The 17,005-nt window shown below is 39.4% G+C and overlaps 1 pseudogene; it reads left to right on the top strand.

Annotated features, from left to right (window-relative positions):
* The first annotated feature begins 5,760 nt into the window (after positions 1-5,760).
* Positions 5,761-6,636, top strand: LOC125121233 (high affinity copper uptake protein 1-like; annotated as a pseudogene).
* The last annotated feature ends 10,369 nt before the right edge of the window (positions 6,637-17,005 follow it).

The following is a 17,005-nucleotide window of genomic DNA, read 5'->3' as shown; positions in this document are numbered from 1 at the left end:
TCAAATGGGAACAAGAAAGTCTATTCAGCAAGCATTGCTGGGAAACCTGGACAGCTGCATGCAAAGCAATGAAACGAGAACACACCCTCACACCATGCACAAAAATAAATTCAAAATGCCTGAAAGATTTAAATATACAATAGGACACCATCAAACTCCTAGAAGAGAACATAGGCAAAACACTGTCTGACATCAACCTCATAAATATTTTCTCAGGTCAGTCTCCCAAAGCAATAGAAATGAGAGCAAAAATAAACCCATGGGACCTCATCAAACTGAAAAGCTTTTGCACAGCAAAGGAAACCCAAAAGACAACAAAAAGACAACTTTCAGAATGGGAGAAAATAGTTTCAAATGATGCAACCGACAAGGGCTTCATCTCTAGAATATATAAGCAACTTATACAACCCAACAGCAAAATAACCAATCAATCAATGGAAAAATGGGCAAAAGACCTGAATAGACATTTCTCCAAAGAAGATATACAGATGGCCAACAAACACATGAAAAAATGCTCAACATCACTGGTTATAAGAGAAATGCAAATCAAAACTACCATGAGATATCACCTCACACCAGTCAGAATGGCCATCATTAATAAATCCACAAATAACAAGTGCTGGAGGGGCTGTGGAGAAAAGGGAACCCTCCTACACTGTTGGTGGGAATGTAAACTGGTACAGCCGCTATGGAGAATAGTTTGGAGATACCTTAGAAATCCATACATAGAACTTCCATATGACCCCACAATCCCACTCTTGGGCATCTATCCGGACAAAACTCTACTTAAAAGAGACACATGCACCCGCATGTTCATTGCAGCACTATTCACAATAGCCAGGACATGGAAACAACCCAAATGTCCATCCACAGATGATTGGATTCGGAAGATGTGGTATATATACACAATGAGATACTACTCAGCCATCAAAAAGAATGACATAATGACAATTGCAGCAACATGGATGGAACTAGAGAATCTCATCCTGAGTGAAATGAGCCAGAAAGACAAAGACAAATACCATATGATATCACTTATAACTGGAATCTAATAGCCAGCACAAATGAACATCTCCTCAGAAAAGAAAATCATGGACTTGGAGAAAAGACTTGTGGCTGCCTGATGGGAGAGGGAGGGAGTGGGAGGGATCGGGAGCTTGGTCTTATCAGACACAACTTAGAATAGATTTACAATGAGATCCTGCTGAGTAGCATTGAGAACTATGACTAGATACTCATGTTGCAACAGAACAAAGGGTGGGGTGAAAAAATGCAATGTGTACATGTAAGGATAACTTGATCCCCTTGCTGTACAGTGTGAAAATAAAATAAAATATTAAAAAAATCGCAAAAGGTACAGAAATATTACCTTAAAACAGCCATCATTTATTTTCTTTCATATGCCTGCTGGTCACGTGTTGGGAGATCAGCTAGCCAGGGGCTGGGTACCTCTGCTTCATCCTGCAGGTTCCACTGTACTTATCTTTTCTCTGCAGATAGGCTCAGGTCTGCACCATGTATGTTCATTCTAGTGCCCATGTTGAAAGGATAGCAGCTAACTAAGGGAAACTTTCCACATGACAGTGGCAAAGACACTTGGCCAGCAGCAGGACTTTCATTTACATAGCAAAGTTCATGGTTATAAGGCAAGGTGAAGAATTTGGGTTAGTTATTCAGTCTATTATAGTGGATCTGCTAAGAAGCCTCTTCCCCACAGATGCTACACGTTGTAATTTTCTTGTTCTTTATGACATCAGGTATGTTACCTGTTACAAATGTCTAAGTAAACAGGTGATGTTTGCCTGCTTTCACCCTCAGTTTATGTCTCCAAACCTCATGTCTCATCATATGTGAAAAGATTCAAAAGGAAAACCATGAGCCATTTTAGCTAGGATATTGAACTGTGCTCCAAAGCAGCTGGTGTGGCTCCTTCATTCCAATGCAAGCTCTGCCTTGGCCAAGACTCCATTCAGAAAATAAGCTTCCTCATCAAAAGGACAGACTACAACCTCTCCAATCACCATCTCAAGGAAAACTTGGAACACACCATGAAAAATTGAGAGGTTCATATTTTAAAACCTCAAAGAAGATGAAGAGGTTCAGGACCACAAAAAGAGAAGTTTGCTAAGTGCATTTGTACCAAGTCACTGGTGGGCTCAAACTTCTTTGGACTCTAACTGGTAAAGATTCTATGAGTAAAGACTGATATTCTTCTGCAAAGAATAGTAGTGGTTTTAATGCAAGCAAAATCTTGTCTCAGATTACCACAGGGCCTAGAAGACTTGAAACGACAAAATAATAAGGGATTCAATACACCGTTAGAACAAACTACTCTCTTCTGCTTTAGAATTTTCACCATGTCCTTAGTGAGAAAAGTTAGCAGGTTTTATACTAGAGCTCTCAATATCATTTATATTTGGCTGGATATAATACCACTTAACTTCAGAGCAAATTGCACTAAAGTTCTTTTCCCATACAGTGGATTCAGTTATTCTATATCAATTCTTCTGTGGTCTTCAAGGTGCAACAACTAAAGAACTTATCCAGGTTTAATTCAAGATGGATACCTTGATTAGTGAAACCACACATGACTATTTGGTCAATTGCCTTGTGGTAATTCCAGTCTGGATGATCTACACATTTCAGCTATTCAACATCATTCTAGGGGCATCAGGAAAGATTTCATTCAAGATGTGACTCCATTATGATGTGTATCATATTTCTTCAATTAGAAACCGAAAGAATCAAGATGACAGTATCTCTCTCTATTTAAATATGCTTTTCTAACTCTGAGTTTTCCACTTAGGAATATATTACAAAGGAGAGTGGTAAAGTATTACTGAGCTGCATTAACATTCAAAACATTCCAAGTATGTGCTGAAGCTAGAGACTATAATATCCAAGGATCTCCACCTTCTCACCATATTTTCCAGTGTTTTTGTAAAATACAGATGCTGGAGAAAATGTTACCTGTGACTAAAATGAATTCCATATTATTGATCTTTATGACCTCATGCTTCCTTTGTTATGGTGTTATAATTACCTTATAAAATGAAGACTGAAATAATATATGGCAAAAAACATTCATTGAATTTCCCTCTCATCCGAGCTACCATCTGGAATCTCTAAGTCTCTCAACCTTTTTTAAAAACTATTAATATTATTGTTGTGTTGACCTTTGCTGCAGTTTGCCATTTTTAAATTTACAGATCAGCAAGCACCAGTAAATCTTGTCAGAATTAATGCAAATATAAGACAGAGTCATTACTGGATCCTCATGGTAAAGAATAGCTTGCTACAATGTTATTACTGAGACACAATTTATCCTGATTGCCAGAAAGATGAGACACCCTGAACATAAGCAGTAAACTCATTCTGCGAAATAAATTTCACTGGCGTTGCCCACACAGAAGTTTGCTCACATCGATGAATGCTGTCAGTGCAGCAAGTGGAAGAATGATTGATTCACTCCTAAGTATCTCCCATCTCCCCCTGCCAGAAAAATGAAAGTTAATTTGCTCTCATTCATTCTTTTCACTACACTAGACGTCTTTAGGGGTTGAACTCAGAAAATGAAGATGGGTAAATCATAGTCCAGATGACTCCTTTTTTTCCTCCCTGGGAACTGAACATGCCTTTATATTTCAGCCAGGCACATTTTTTTCCTAGGACTCCCTAGGATTAATACACCAAGGAATTCCAAGTCTAGTAAAAGCTTTCTTTGCTCTGTTGGGTGTGCTTATATTTCCGATATATAAATAAGTGGTCCCATAAATGAGTTGGCAACAACAATATATAAAAATTCCTGTTTTTGACAATTCCATCTCTGAGATGCATTTTCAAATCTCTATGAAGAATTCTTGTAGTGATATTTATTGAACTAAGTATTTTAATGCAGGCATCTTCTTAGAGGAAGATTATGAATAAATGAGTAAACTGTGGAAATTTGTTTCCAGAAACTAGCTGAAATTTGGGTGTTTATAAAACCTGGGGGGGAAAAAGGAAAATTCAGAAGAAATTGAATCTAAATATATAGAAAGAAACTTGGAAATTTAACCAAAAAGTAGTGTGGACATAAAATAGACTCATAACTTTTTTGGCTTCTAGTCAACACAAAAACAAGTACCTCTGACTTCAAAGAACATGAGAAGCAACAACCATAAATACCACAAGGGATGTTCTCAAGGGGTTGGGGGAAGTCAAGATTAAGACAATGAGAATGATTTATAAAAGAAACATTCAAGAGGGAGATCAAGATGGCAGAGTAAGAGGATGTGGGACTCATCTCCATCCATGAAAACATCAAAAATACATCTACATGTGTAGCAATTCTCATGGAAAACTAACTAGAAACTGGAAGAAGGACCCTCACACAACCAAAGCTGCAAAAAAAGATACACATGTAATCAGGTAGGATGGGAAGAAAAGCATCAGGACAGGACCTGTGCTCCCGGGAGGGGACTAAGAAGAAAAGGACAATCGCACGAGTGGATACTCACCCTGGGGAGTGAGTAGGCTGAGTCACAGACTGGACATCCCAGTCCTGGGGTGCAAGATATAGGCAAAAACCCCCCTTGGCTGCTTGGAGAACTTGGAGGACAAACAGAAAGGCTAGAGAAGCCTAGACTACACTTGTGAGGAGTGCGCAGGTGCTGCCTTGCCCCGGAGAGGGAGAAGAGAGGCATTACCCTAGAAGCTGTTGCCTCTCCTTGCTCCCCAGTCTGACCCAAGTGCATTCATCCCTGGACTCCTCACTCCATGTCACACTTGGAACTGGATCCAAGATGACCATGATCCAGGAAAAGACTCTATCTAGGGACACAAAAGTGACCTAGGGGCCTAGGGCACCGCCCAGGTGGAGCACCCATGGCCATTTCTGGTGCTTACTCACACAGCATGCCAGAAGTAACCCAGACTTCAGATGGCAACATGGCAGCTGGAATTCCTATAATCCCTTCACTGTGCCAATAACCTAAGGTGAGTAAATGCTCTAGCCCCCACCCATTCCATACCACAGACTAATATTAGATTTGGGGTGGCAATGCCAGATGAGCCTATGAGACCATTAGGCTGTGTCTTGGCAGAGCCGCAGATGCCTGCACAGGAAGCACACTGGATTTCCATAATCATATGAGCCCCACTTGCTTTAGCACTCCCTTCCTCTGGTGCTTAGGCCCTACTGCACAGAGAAGGAAAAAATACTTAAAGGAAAAAGAGCCAACCCTCAGGGCTTCTCCTCCAGCAACTCAGTAGCACACAGGGTGGTGATGGCCACTGAGTAGAGAGAAAGACTTGCCTAAAACTCTGTGCAGGGTCTATATAGCTCCTCTACCACCAACCATAACCCCTAACAAGGTAATAGAGGCCAACACAGGTAAAGATGTGACTGGCATCCATATCAAATGCATTGGGCAAACAAAGTCTATATAGAGACCCTCCCACAAAAGAATACCCTTGAGACCACAAAAGGTAGCTGTTTCACCTAGATTCATAGAGCTAGAGAAAGCAAAATAAAAAGGCAGAAGAATTGCTCTCAGTTTGAAAGAGCAAAAGAAAATTCTTTTAAAAATAACGAATAGAAATAAATTTATCAAAGAATTTAGAAAAGAATTTAAAGAATAAAATGCTAACTGAATTAGGAAAGAGAATTAATCTAAACAAAGATAATTTAATAAGGAACTGAAGGTCTTCTGAAGAGTCCTGACAGAGCAGCAGATCAAGGCTCTGAGAAGGAATAGTCAGTAGTGGCACTCAATCTGGGAAGAATCTTCTGCTGAGTCAACTTTTCCTGGAAAAATGGACCATTCCACCCACATGGGGATGAGCACCCACATGGGGATGAGTGATATGAACCACAGTAGTACCATGCCACCTTTTCAGCATCACCCAACCTCTTCAGGATCCCATGATTCCATGATGCTCATGATATCTATGACCTTTTACTTTGGGCTTTTTTGGGTTTTGGGGGTTTTTTTTTGTCTTTTTTTGTCTTTTTAGGGATGCACCTGCAGCATATGGAGGTTCCCAGGCTAGGGGGCTAATCGGAGCCACAGCAATATGAGATCTGAGCCATGTCTGCAACCTATACCACAGCTCACTGTGATGCCAGATCCTTAACCCACTGAGAGAGGCTGGGGATCAAACCCCACAACCTCATGGTTCTTAGTCAGATTCGTTAACCACTGAGCCATAATGGGAACTCCTGAACTACTTTGGCTTTAAGAACCTGGAACTATTCTAATTTGGTGATCAATACAGCTGGAGAAATGGCTGGATCTTTTGTGGCAGTGTTTTTACTAGCCATGTTCTACAAAGGACTTGAGATAGCCCAAGAGAGCCTCCTGAGCAAAATCATAAGTCAGCATCTGGTACAATTCCATGCCTGTCCCTGGACCAAATGGAACCATCCTTATGGAGACATACAAAACTGTTGGGTAGATGATGCTGAGTTTTCCACACCTTCTGCAAACAGTGCTGCATATCATCCAGGTGGTCATCAGCTACTTCCTCATGCTCATCTTCATGACCTACAATGGGTACCTGTGCATCACTGTAGCAGCAGGAGCCAGCATGGGGTACTTTCTCTTCAGCTGAAAGAAGGCAGTGGTCGTGGACATCACAGAGCATTACCATTAATGTCAGTCTCCATGGTGTGGCCTTATTGATTGCTGTGGAAAACAGTTCAAGACTAGAAGACAGGATTCCTACACCAATCTTGTATTGTCCTCCTTATCTCCTTATACTACACTACACTATACCACACACATACATACACAAACACACACACCCCTGTTTGACAGAGGTGTAGCTCTGAGCTAAAATGGTTTCCTAATGAGCTGAGTTTCCCATTTCTCTTGAGGTGAAGCCACCCATGAGATGTCCTCTCCTCCCCCATCATTTTATATCCAAGTTATAGGTTCTTATCTAATCCAGGTAGCTTTTTATTTATGGCTCAGTCACCTGCTTCCTTTTTTAGTCTGTATTCTTATATTTTTAACAGACAATTTGTGAATTTGGGTTTTTCCTGGGTCAGTGATAGAAACAGATGAACTTTGGCCAGGATTGATGGCAGGTGAGGAAAATTCTTGCCCAGCTAAACCCTGAACCCAGATTTAACATTAAAAAATATGTTCCAGTCTTAGGACTCAATGAGTGGGAGATTGTGACTTTCCTGAGGTGTGATGTGCTGCACTGAAATCTTTGTAGCAGGCAGAGAGGTGGTTTGAGACTGTGTACATACATACAGAACCTGAGCTTGCAGGATTGTGAATTCTTAGGTGGCTGACTCATCAGCTTGTGTTCTCACATTCTGACTAGAGAGAATGAACTACTTGTCATTTTTTAAAAATGACAATCAATTTAATAGAAATCAATACTGATTTGGTACATTCTTTTGTCACAGCTAGATTAAACAAGCATTTAAATCATTTTTTCCCATTACTGTTTTCATGTGTATGCCACTAAATTAGTGGTATTCAAACTTTAGCATGCTTCAGAATCGCCTAGAGAGCTTGTTAAAACCCTGGCTGCTGGGCCTCAAACCAGAGCCCCCAAATTGGCATTAATAAGTTCCCAGGTGATGCTTCTACTGATGGTCAGGGGACAACTCTTTGAGAATCTCTGCTTTAAATAAACTAAGGGAGTATAACATGGTGGGTAAGCTATCTTGTACTGGGCACGGAACTTGACTTGCTATTAGTAGATGGTGTATCTGGGCTTAACTCATAGAATAAATGCTGCTGAATACTTAATCATTTCACAAATATTTATTCATCCCCATTGGGTTTATATGTGCCCAGGCATACATAAAGGGCCAAAGAAACTTTTATTAGCATATACAAAATCTTTTTGTCCTTATTTTTAAAGATCTACAATTCCATGGGAATAGCTTAAGAGTTGAGAAAGACCTTTGATCTGCAGTGTAAATCTGACAGCCATAGGTTAGAAGGGCAAAAGCCCAGCCCTCTCTTTGGATAGGCTTAGGGTATGGTGACCGATGGCCAGATTTTCCTTGGGCCTGACATCCAGGCCCATACCAGGCAGATCCTTATTTTCTGCATGACTGTCTTTGTTAGTCTTGGGGGCTTAATTAGGTCACAAGTGGCCAAAACTACTTTCCTCAATGAAGAATCACATTGGATTTTTATTCTGCTCAGTTGTTAGGCTACACAGCAGTCTTATTCCCGATTCAACCTACCTCTATAAAGTGACTCTTCTTGTGCTAGTTTATTAAATCTTGCCCTCTTTTGTGCTAGACTCCAATTGTGCCTCAGGGCAGAAGAGACAAAACACAGATATCCTGTTAGGCCTCTGTTGTGGTTTTGAAGTTTGTACTTTTTCTGTTGGTGCCAGTTAAATATTGTAGGGTAAGAAATGTGTTCTTCCCTGGCTTTGAACCAAGAGAGGGTTACAAGATTACTAGATGGAAGTTAAAATAAATCAATTTAAGAATCAAGCAAGAATATCATTAAAATAGAAGGGGAAATAAAGAATTGCTCCAACAAACAAAAGCTAAAAGAGTACAGCAATACTAAACCAATTCTAAAAGAAAAACTGAAAGAGCTTCTCTAAATTAAAAAAAAAAAAGAGGAAAATCTAGGATTGAGGAAACCACAATTGGAAAGCATTCACTTAAATAAACCAGCATACAGATCTAAACATGAAGATGTTTAAAAAAAAAAGACATCAAAATAATATGATGTGGGCAAGGGAAGTAAGAAAAATTAGATTATTTTTCTTTTTTTTTTTTAAGGATGTGTTTGATTATCAGGCTAAAGCAAGCAGATATAGGAAGGGGTTAACACACTTAAAAAACAGGGAAACCACAAATCAAAACTGAACATTACATTCACAAAAACTGAAAAGTATTCAAGCATAAAATAAATGGAAATCATCCAACCAAAAAAAGAAAATAAGAAAATAGAAGCATAGAATCAACTGGAAAACAAGGTTTCAAATGACAAGAAATACATATCTATCAAAATCACCTTAAATGTCAATGGACTGAATGCTCCAATCAAAAGACACAGAGTGGCAGTTTGGATAAAAAAGCAAAAACTTTCAATCTGCTGCCTACAAGAGACTCATCTTAGGGCAAAGGACACTTATAGATTGAAAGTGAGGGAATGGGAAAAGATGTTCCATGCCAATAGACAAGACAGGAAAGCAGGAGTTTCAATGCTCATATCAGACAAAATAGACTTTAAAAAGAAGGCCATAAAGAAAGACAAAGAAGGACACTATTTAATGGTTAAAGGATCTATACAAGAAGAGGCTATTACAATCATCACTATATATTCCCCTAATATAGGAGCACACAAATACCTACAACAAATATTAACAGACATAAAAGGAGAAATTGATGGGAATACAATCATAATAGGAGACTTTAACACCCCACTGACATCAATAGACAGATCCTCTAGACAGAAAACCAATAAAGCAACAGATATTCTAAAGGAAACAATAGAAATGTTAGACTTAATTGACATTTTCAGGACATTACATCCAAAAAAATCAGAATACACATTCTTCTCAAATGCACATGGAACATTCTCAAGAACTGATCACATATTGAGACACAAAACTAACCTCAACAAATTCAAGAGTATAGAAATTATTTCAAGTATCTTCTCTGACCACAATGGCATGAAACTAGAAACCAACCACAGGAAAAGAAATGAGAAAAAACTGACTACGTGGAGACTAAACAACATGCTACTCAAAAACCAATGGGTCAATGAAGAAATCAAGAAGGAAATTAAAAAATACCTCAAGACAAATGATAATGAAGACACAATCATTCAAAATCTATGGGATGCTGTGAAAGCAGTACTCAGAGGGAAGTTCATAGCAATAGACGCCTTCCTCAAAAAAGAAGAAAAATCTCAAATCAGTGACTTAACCCACCACCTAGGTGAATTGGGAAAAGAAGAAGAAGCAAAATCTAAAGTCAACAGAAGGAACAAAATCATAAAGATCAGAGAGAAAATCAATAAAATAGAGATTCAAAAAACAATAGACAAAATCAATCAAACCAAGAGTTGGTTCTTTGAAAAGGAAAACAAAATAGACAAAACTCTGGCTAGACTCACCAAGAAGAGGAGAGAAAAAAACCCAGATAAACAAAATAAGAAATGAAAAAGGGAGTTCCCATCATGGTGCAGTGGTTAATGAATCCGACTAGGAACCAAGAGGTTGTGGGTTCCATCCCGGCCCTTGCTCAGTGGGTTAAGGATCCGGCATTGCCATGAGCTGTGGTGTAGGTCGCAGACATGGCTCGGATCCTGTGCTGCTGTGGCTGTGGCTGTGGCTGGCAGCTACAGCTCCAATTAGACCCCTAGCCTGGGAACCTCCATATGCCGCGGAGCGGCCCAAGAAATGACAAAAAGACAAAAAAAAAAGGGGGGGAAACGAAAAAGAAGTCACAACGGATACTGCAGAAATACAAAAAACCATAAGAGAATACTATCAACAATTGTATGCAAACAAATTCGAAAACCTAGAAGAAATGGACATCTTTCTAGAGATCTAGAGCCTGCCAAAACTAAATCAAGAACAAATAGATCAACTGAACAGACCGATCACAAGAAATGAAACTGAATTTGTCATAAAAACAGTGCCTACAAATAAAAGTCCAGGACAAGATGGCTTCACAGGTGAATTCTACCAAACATACAAAGGAACTTATTCCCATCCTCCTTAACCTTTTTCAAAAGGTTGAAGAAGAAGGAACACTCCCAAAGACTTTCTCTGATGCCATCATCACCCTAATTCCAAAACCAAAGATACCACCAAAAAGGAAAACTATCGGCCAATATCTTTGATGAATTTAGATGCAAAAATTCTCAACAAAATTTTAGCCAACCAAATCCAACAACATATCAAAAGATCATACACCATGACCAGGTGGGATTCATCCCAGGTGCACAAGGATGGTTCAACATACACAAATCAATCAACATTATACACCACATTAACAAAAGAAGAGTCAAAAACCACATGATCATCTCAACAAATGCAGAGAAAGCATTTGACAAAGTCCAACATCCATTCATGATAAAAAAAACTCTTACCAAAGAGTGTGTAGAGGGAACATTCCTTAACATAATCAAAGCCATTTATGACAAACCCACAGAAAATACAATACTCAATGGAGAAAAGCTGAAAGCCTTCTCACTCAAATCTGGAACAACACAAGGATGCCCCCTCTCACCACTGTTATTCAACATAATATTGGAAGTCCTAGCCACAGCAATCAGACAAACAAAAGAAATTAAAGGCATCCAAATAGGAAGAGAAGAGATAAAACTCTAACTGTATGCAGATGACATGATACTATATATAGAAAATCCTAAGGACTAAACCCCAAAATTACTTGAACTGATCAACAAATTCAGCAAAGTAGCAGGATCTAAGATTAACACTCAGAAATCAGTCACGTTTCTCTATACTATCAATGAAATACTACAAAAGGAATACAAAAATACAATACCTTTTAAGATTGCACCCCAAAAAATCAAATACCTGGGAATACACCTAACCAAGGAGGTAAAGAACTTATATTCCAAGAACTATAAAACATTAATCAAGGAAATTTTTCTTTGTTTTTTTTTTGTCTTTTTAGACGACAATCACGGCATATGGAGGTTCCCAGGCTAGAGGTCTAACCAGAGTTGTATCTGATGGCCTATGCCAGAGCCACAGCAACACCAAATCCTAGCAGCATCTGTGACCTACACCACAGCTCACAGCAATGCCAGATCCTTAACTCACTGAGAGAGGCCAGGGATCGAACCCGCAACCTCATGGTTCCTAGTCGGATTCGTTTCTGCTATGCCATGACAGGAACTCCCTAATCAAGGAAGTTAAAGAAGATGTAAAGAAATGGAAAAATATTCCATGCTCCTGGGTGAGAAAAATTAATATTGTAAAAATGGCCATATTACCCAAAGCAATCTACAGATTCAATGAAATCCCTATCAAACTACCCATGACATTTTTCACAGAACTAGAACAAACAATCCAAACATTTATATGGAACCACAGAAGACCCAGAATTGCCAAAGCAATTCTGAAGAACAAAAACCAAGCAGAAGGCATCTCTCTCCCAGACTTCAGGCAATCTTACAAAGCCACAGTAATCAAGACAGTGTGGTACTGGTACCAAAACAGATACACAGAACAATGGAACAAAATAGAGAACGAAGAAATAAACCCAGACGCCTATGGTCAATTAATCTTTGACAGAGGCAAGGACATAAAATGCGAAAAAGATAGTCTTTTCAGCAATTATTTCTGGGAAACCTGGACGGCTATGTGCAAATCAATGAAACTGGCCAACAAGTTCTTGAAACAATGCTCAACATCCCTGATTATTAGAGAAATGAAAATCAAAACTACCATGAGATACCACCTCACACCAGTCAGAATGATCATCATTAATAAGTCCACAAATAAATGCTGGAGGGTATGTGGAGAAAAGGGAACCCTCCTGCACTGTTGGTGGGAATGTTAGCTGGTACAACAACTATGGAAAACAATTATCGAGGTACCTTAGAAATCTATACATAGAACCACCATATGACCCAGAAATTCCACTTTTGGGCATATATCCGGACAAAACTCTACTTAAAAAGAGACACATGCACCCGCATGTTCATTGCAGCACTATTCATAATAGCCAAGACATGGAAACAACCCAATGTCCACTGACAGATGATTGGATTAGGAAGAGGTGGTATATATACACAATGGGATACTACTCAGCCATAAAAAAGAACAAAATAATGCCATTTGCAGCAACATGGATGGAACTAGAGACTCTCATACTGAGTGAAGTAAGTCAAAAAAAGAAAGACAAATACCATACGATATCACTTACATCTGGAATCTAATATAAGGCACAAATGAAACTTTCCAGAGAAAAGAAAATCATGGACTTGGAGAATAGACTTGTGGTTGCCAAGGGGGAAGGGGAGGGACTGGGAGGGTCTGGGAGCTTGGGCAAATAGATGCAGAATGTTGTGTTTGGGATGGATTAGCAATGGGGTCCTGCTGTTTAGCACTGGGAACTCTGTCTAGTCACTTATGATGGAACATGTTATATGAGAAAAAAAGAATGTATACATGTAAGTGCAACTGGGTCACCATTTTGTAGAGTAGAAAAAAAAAATATATATATATAAACAAATGATTAAAAAAGAATCAACATTTAGTGTTTTATGCTTTTCTCTCATTCCAATCCCTTGTAGTGCTGTAATGTTACTCAGCACAAGCATAGTGAATGCAGGTACTGACAGAAATCAACATTAAGGTACAAATAGCCTATGATTTCTCACCAAGGAATAATAAAACTCTGAGAAATAAGAATCAGTGTTCAGTAGTGACCCTTGTACTCTCTAGAAATCTTAGCATGCTCTGCTACAAAATACTTTCAGGATCAGTAAGAAAAATCAAGGCCAGTTAAACTCTGAGAAACAGCAGTTTGGGATAGGTCTTAAGGTAATCAAGATAGAGTCTCATGAAAAACCTGAATTCCAGTGATCTTGGGCTAGGTTGCCACAGGAAGAAAGTAGTGAAGGGAAAAATAGCTTAAATCCCCCTTTTCTTTTTTCCAAGCTCTTGGATTGTGGTAATATATTCTTGTTGACTTTCATTTCTGTATCCCTGTTTGGTCAGAATTTAGTGCCTGACTTCTTCCTTCCGGATCCAGATTTCTCTTCTTGTTCACATCTGTTAGAAGCTTGTATCCCCATGTCTTTGGAGCCTTATTCTGCTCTCTTTCAGTTTCTTATCCTACATATCTAGTTGATTAAATCTCCCTAGCCTTCCTGATACAGTGAGCAATGCTATGCAGTGGATTTGGAAAGAGATAACCACCAGACGCTGTAAAACTTGATGGAGATCTTAAGCACACTTCAGAGGAGCAGTTAGTTTTCCCACTGTAATTTCCATGAAGTGGGAAAGTGCTACCTGGTACAATCCACAAAGTTACAGAATCAGTGCCATCTCCAACCTATGTTGGAGGAACACTCAGCTCCACATTGCTCACAAACAGAATCCTCTTGTTTTTTTTACTATTAGCACACTGGTTTGGGGTTCTAGCCACAGGGGTTCATTGTAGAAGCTAGAAGGGGAGGTGGCAGGGAGTATACCTTCATGTCATTTAATGTAATCCTGCCTCTCCAGCTTCTTTCAAAATATACATCTAAAGGTACAGAAGTCTGCATTTGATAGTGCCTTAATCGCTGGGTCTAAAATTAATATTGACTGTTTTAGATTGTAAGCTCCTGGAGAGCAATATTGGTGTAGTTAAGAAGGTTTTAACAGTGTCATGTGCAAAAGAACAAATAAAATACTTTGATTTTTTGGAAAAAAATAAGGAACTAGAACATATAAAGATGATGCAATCAAAAATAGATAATTCAGGACTTCCCATTGTGGCTCAGCAGTAATGAATCTGACTACCATCAATGAGGACACAGGTTCAATCCCTGGCCTTGCTCAGTGGGTTAAGGATCTAGCATTGCCATGAGCTGTGGTGTAGGTCACAGACACAGCGCACATCCTGCATTGATGTGGCTGTGGTTTAGGCCAGCAGCTACAGCTCCAATTTGACCCCTAGCCTAGGAACCTCCATATGCTGTGGGTGTGACCCTAAAAAAATAAAATAAAATAAAATCTAAAAAAAATAATTCAATATCTGAAATAAAAATAACTCTAGAAGCAATGAATACCAAACTAAATGAAAGAACATATAAATGATCTGAAAGAATACTGAAGCAGACAGAAAAAAAAAAAATGAAAGTGACATACGAGATCTCAGGGATAATATTAATCATGCCAAAAATTTCATTATAGGGGTTCCAGAAGGAGAAGAGTCAGAAGAAGGTATGGAAAACGTATTTGAGAAGTGAATGGACAACAATGGGCTGTGTTCTGTGCTCCAACTGGACCCAGGAAGACCTTCTGCTTCTCAAGGAAGGAAGGAGACCAAAGTCAAGGGGTTGCAGGGGGATCCAAGAGTATCCCCCAGGACTTGAGGACACAGAGCAACACTCCCAGCACAGAACAAAGACGAGAAGCATGGGCAGGACTCAGACACTCTGGTCCTTTGTTCTTTAACCTGCAATGCCTGTTTTGCCCATAGGCAGTCCCAGGTCCTTTTCCAAATTGGCTGTCCTCTTATCTTCCTAAGAATGATAGTATTATTTTCGTGTGTTTGAACTTGCAGCCAACTCATATTAATTACTTGTAATGGAACCTGGTGAGTCGTGCCATAGTTTCCCATGTCTGGATTTTGCTGATTGCGTCCCCCATGCTCTTCATGTTCATAGCTACCTGGAACTATGGCTTTATCTGAAGAAGAGGACTACCTAGCAAGCTTTGATTTCAGGCCATTGATTAAAAGGGATTAAAGTGACAAAGGAAGCAGAGCCTGACTAGGGCTCTAAGTCATCTTGTCAGCTTCTGTAGAATTGATGAGAAGGAGTAGAAATAGACCTGAGTGGCCACGCCTCCCTAAAGATCCTGGAAAACATACTGGCAGCCATGAAGGGACAGAGAGAAGCTGGACAGTCAGAAGCTTCTCACTTCTCCCAGCCCCAAGTTTCTCCAAAAAGACTCTCCTTGAACAGAAACCCTCCCTGAACAGCAGCGCTGGTGGCCTCCCTGGCACAGCAAAGGCCAGCTGCCCCATCTACCTGGATTTTTCTGAGAGACCCAGTGACCACTCCTGAATCTACCAGTGCTGACAGGATCCAAAGGACACCTTCCCCTTGCCTGTCTGCCTCCAGTACTGCCCAGACAAGAGCTTCAGGAGTTATGTGACATAATTGATTTTGTGAAGTAGCTGCCCAACATGAGGGCAAGAGGAAATGGCAGAAAGAGAAACCCATGTGAGTATCACAATCAGATTCTAAGCCTGTTCTTCGAGGAGGACATGGAGCTGTTTGTGTGAAGGATCTCTCTGATCAACATGGTTACCATCTGGTGACCATGGAACCAACTGTACCCTCTCACAGGAGGAGAATTAAAGGCTACATTGAGCTCCTGACAAAGTAGCTTGAAGATGCTGAAAATGTGTTAGAAACACAAGCCTGAAAATCATTTGAGTTGGTGTGGAAGTTGGAGAATCAAAGGAGCTAATTGCACTTCAAAGTTGAACACACTAAGCATTTCTCAGGAATAGAGCATGATGCAACTCAATTTTCGTTACTAAATGAAGAGATGGGTGTTCAAGAAAAAAAAATTTAAAAATTTAAAAATAAAATGAATATCAGAATATCAGGCCACAGATCCATACTGAAAAATCTGTTTGATGTAATAAACAAGAAGTGTTTGTAGACTAACTTGAATTTACTGACAGACATTGAAAGGATCTAAAGCATGTATGAAAACTTAAAGGACCTGGGAGGGTTTTCCCATGAATTTAAAGATGGAAACTTTTCATTCTCTTCCCTCCCACAATATTTTGGTCTGCACAAAATGATCAGCACACTTCAGGTACACCTCACACTAGATAGTAAAACTGTTCACCACAGTCTCATCATTTCAAAAGATAGGAAAACTGCAACATTTTGAAGAATGGAACCAATCTGTGTTCTTAATCCTAAGACATTTAGTTCTCACCCAGCTGTCCTGAGTTCTAAAGGATTTGATGCTGGCCGGCATCTTTGGCCTGGATGAATGGTCTTTAGGTTCATGTAAAGAATCTTTCCCCAGAAATGTTCTCACACCAACCATACCTCAGCAATGGCTGCTGGTATTATCAGATCTGGGGTACTATATATGGCATATGGGATTCAGGAAACCCATTGGATTGGCACTTTTCTGGACTATGAGTTGGGAGAAGTTTCTTTTTACAATTTTAGTAATATATCTCATTTATATACATTCAGTGAATTTTTACAGAAAAAAAATTATGTTTTATTTCTCTGTTTGACCTTCTTCTAAGTCTCCTACAATAAGTCTAGTTGAAGATAAGTGCTGAGCCCCCTTCAAA

The sequence above is a fragment of the Phacochoerus africanus genome, chromosome 2 (genome assembly GCF_016906955.1).
Source record: "Phacochoerus africanus isolate WHEZ1 chromosome 2, ROS_Pafr_v1, whole genome shotgun sequence".
Taxonomy (NCBI): domain Eukaryota; kingdom Metazoa; phylum Chordata; class Mammalia; order Artiodactyla; family Suidae; genus Phacochoerus; species Phacochoerus africanus.
Note: the sequence above shows the minus strand (reverse complement) of the source record. Positions and strands in the feature narration are given on the sequence as shown.